Below are 4,216 nucleotides of genomic sequence, written 5' to 3' on the forward strand. Positions count from 1 at the left end.
TAAGCAACACTCAACATTTTAGTCATTAAATTTCTTTAAAGCAATAAGAACATATGAATAGCATCTCCCTCTCTCTCTCTCTCTCTCTCTCTCTCTTTGGTTTCACCACTGCAGATGACTTTTTCAGACAGAGACAGAAGGAGAAAGAACACGGAAAAGAAACCATGCAGGTGGGCAAGTGGTGACTCTCCTGTTGAGCACACATGTTACCACAGGCAAGGACCCAGGTTCCAGCCCCCACTTGCAGAAGAGATGCTTCAGAGTAATGAAGCAAGTAATGTAGATGCCTAGCTGTCTCTCTCCCTCACCTCTTAATTGTTCACTGTCTTATGAAAGAAAGGAAAAATGGACAGCTGGTGTGGTGGATTCATAGCACAGACACTGAGCCTCAGGAATAACCATGGTGGCAAGAAGAGGAAAGGAAAAAGAAGGGGAAATAAGGGAAGGGAAGGGGAAATAAGGGAAGGGAAGGGAAGGGAAGGGAAGGGAAGGGAAGGGAAGGGAAGGGAAGGGAAGGGAAGGGAAGGGAAGGGAAGGGAAGGGAAGGGAAAAAGAGGGTAAAGGAGGGGAGGGAAGGGTGGGAAGGGGAGGGAAGGGGAAGGGAGGGAAAAGGAAAAGTGAAGAGGAAGGGAGGAGAAGGGAGAGGACAGAAAGGAGAGGGGATAAGGGGAGGAGAGGGGAGGGGAAGGGAAGGGGAAGGGAGGGGAGGGAAAATGGAAAGTGAAGAGGAAGGGAGGAGAATGGAGGGGACAGAAAGGAGAGAAGATAAGGGGAGGAGAGGGGAGGAGAGGGGAAGGAAGGGAAGGGAAGGGTATGGGAGGGGAGGAGAGGGAAGGGGAGGGGAGGGAAAATGGAAAGTGAAGAGGAAGGGGGGAGAATGGAGGGGACAGAAAGGATAGAAGATAAGGGAAGGAGAGGGGAGGGGAAGGAAGGCAAGGGGAGGGGAGGGAAAATGGAAAGTAAAGAAGAAGGGAGGAGAAGGGAGGGGGCAGAAAGGAGAGGATATAAGGGGAGGGGAAAAGAAAAGAGGGAAAAATAAAGAGGAGAAATGAAAGGGAAAATAAAATCAAGGCAGGAGAGCTTTCTTGAATATGGTGGTGACAGGGCTTGAACCTGGGTTACACACATAGCAAATCAATTGAACATCCAGGTGAGTTGTGCTGTTCATCCTCTTTTGGTTTGACTGATCTCTTTGTGTCTATAGTTGACCCTTTGTAACAGTACTGGAATTATCTGAAAGATAGTTTTAGCTTTCCTCAGCAACTTTTCATGAAATGCTATCTTCCTCAGAAACAGATAATGAAAGTTGCTATTATATTTTCGAATTTGGAGAATCTTAAATAGTACATTAAGTATTACACTTACCGGTGTTTATAACTGGTATTTTCTTTAGTAGAGGCTATTTTTTATTAGGAGGATTAATAATTTACAAGTGTATGCGTAAAATTTGTTTTTCTGCAAAACACTCACTCCCTAGGTTTTCCTCTGCTATCATGCACCAGATCCTGAAAGGGTATTTTTAATCAGTTGAATTATTATTGTCATTTATCATTATCATTACTATCACTTGTATTATTACTATCATCATCATTATTAGCCACCAGAGTTATCACTGGGTCCCTGTGGCTGCTAAGTGACAACAAGTTCCAAGCACATGCCAACATATGCACTATACCCGTTGTGCCACACTTGACACCTTGTTTAATTTTTAAGGGTAATAGTCATTTCACAATCTCTGACTTCTGAGCAAGATTGTGATTTATCCACTAAATATGACTTATGATGTCAAATATGCTACTCTAGAGTTTAAGTTTGATACTTAAAATGGATTTAATTATTGTGAAACTATTAAAATACATTTTATTTCTGATAACATAGCTTGATTAAATGAAAATTATGAGATGATAATGAATTGTTTCCTACAAGTATACGGTGTTCCCTGGGCTGGGCTGCTGTTGGTGATGGCAGATCTCACTGCTGAATTACTTTCATAAACATGTTAGAGTAGGGTTGAAAAAACAAAGAATACTTCAAAATACCTTCTCTTCAAATTAATTATGATAGAATAAGTTGCTTCAATTTTAAGTCAAGCCAGAACTTGACAAAAAGTTTCTTAAAATCTTCTAAAAAGCATTTTATAAATGCATGGAGAGGACCAGACAGTGGCACAGCTGGTTAAGAGCACATAGTACTGCCTGCAGGTGATAGGAAATTTCCAGTTTTTAGCCCCTGGCTATGCTTATAGTATGATTGTGATGCATTTGTAAGTAGGCCTCAATGCCCAACAGAAAGATTGAAAATGTAATACAAGGGTTAAGAATGTATAGAAAGACTATGTGCCAAAGTTTGAGATAGTGCAGGTGACTACAACAGTGATGCAGGCTGGTCTTCACTAAGTGAGCAAGTGATAACAAGTAGAGAGGAGGGAGTCAGGTGGTAGCACAGCAGGTTAAGTGCATGTGGCACCAAGCGCAAGAACCAGCATAAGGATCCCAGTTCAAGCCCCCAGCTCCCCACTGTTGGGCAGCACCCCTGTTCTGCTCCATCACTGATGCTCTGGTCTATTTATATAATCATTGTTTTGCCTAAGACCCGCCCTGCCTGCAAGGTATTGGTTAATCCCACTGGTTAGAACCTTCACAACAGCTGCTATGGAAGCTTTCTACCTTCACACTCTTTTCTCCACCCTCTTTCCTAGCCAATCCCATTCCTGACTTGCCACTTCCGTTACCCTATAAAGCCCGCTGCTGTTCCTGGTTTCACTCTCTTTCTCTTCTGCATCCCAACCTGGAGAAGTCCTGGAGAAGGGCTGGCATGCATAGCGGGAGGCAGCCATTTTGCTAGCTCCACGTGGCCTAAACCCGCTGTGCTCATATCCAACTCTGGAGTGTCCGCATTAATGAAGAATTGTATTACCACACCGCCACGAGTTCCTCATCTCTCTGTCAGACAAAGCTAACCCAGGACCCTATCTTCAGGGGAGTCACTTCACAGGTGGAGTCACTTCACAGGTCTGCAGGTGTCTCTCTTTCTCTCCCCCTCTCTGTCTTCTCCTTCTCTCTCCATTTCTCTCTGTCCTATCCAACAACAACGACATCAACAACAATAATAACTACAAGAATAAAACAAGGGCAACAAAAGGGAATAGATAAATACTGAAAAAAAATAGAGATGATGAAGGTCAGACTAAACTTTTACTGAGAAGGCAACAGCTTCTATAACCCTGGCTAGCTTCTGCCCACCTAAAAGGTACCCCCTTCCCCACAGTGGTATATCTTATGCTGAAGCTAAACTTTCCCAGACACTGCTATGCAGAAAAGATAACATTAACTAATGCACCAGACCCTGAGCAATGGGTGCAAGTCCCACCCCTTAACCTCGAAGCCTCTTCAGCCTGTACCCCCATATAAGCTTATACTATTGTCCCTTTGTTCTATGTTAGAGTTACCAGAATAATCTGAGCTCCTGGCCCACTCATAAATAAGAGGCTTCCTCCACCCACCTAAACTTCAGTCATCTTGATTATTAATAGAGTTCCTTAACATTAGGACCCACACAAGGATCTAGGTTTGAGTCTTCACTCTCTACCTGCAGTGGGGACACTTCATGAGTGGTGAAGGAGGTATGCAGGTGTCTATCTTTCCCTATCCCATTCTATCTCCCCATCACTTCTCAATTTCTCTCTGTCTTATTCAATAAAATGGAGGGGAAAAATAAAAACAAAAAATGAAAAACTGGTCCCAGGAGCAGTAGATTCATAGTGCATGGACCAAGCTGCATCAGTAACCCTGGATACAATGAGTAAATAAATAAATATATGAATTAATAAAACTATGTGATTCTGAATATTTCTTTTTAAAATTTTATTTATTTATTTATTTTCCCTTTTGTTGCCCTTGTTGCCTTTTTATTGTTGTTGTAGTTATTATTGTTGTTGTTATTGATGTCACCGTTGTTAGATAGGACAGAGAGAAATGGAGAGAGGAGGGGAATACAGAGAGGGGGAGAGAAAAAGAGACATCTGGGGGGGTCGGGCGGTGGCGCAGTGGGTTAAGCGCACGTGGGGCAAAGCGCAGGGACCGGCGTAAGGACACCGGTTCGAGCCCCCGGCTCCCCACCTGCAGGGGAGTCACTTCACGGGTGGTGAAGCAGGTCTGCAGGTGTCTATCTTTCTCTCCCCCGCTCTGTCTTCCCCTCCTCTCTCCATTTCTCTCTC

The sequence above is a fragment of the Erinaceus europaeus genome, chromosome 14 (genome assembly GCF_950295315.1).
Source record: "Erinaceus europaeus chromosome 14, mEriEur2.1, whole genome shotgun sequence".
In the NCBI taxonomy this organism is placed as follows: Eukaryota; Metazoa; Chordata; class Mammalia; order Eulipotyphla; family Erinaceidae; genus Erinaceus; species Erinaceus europaeus.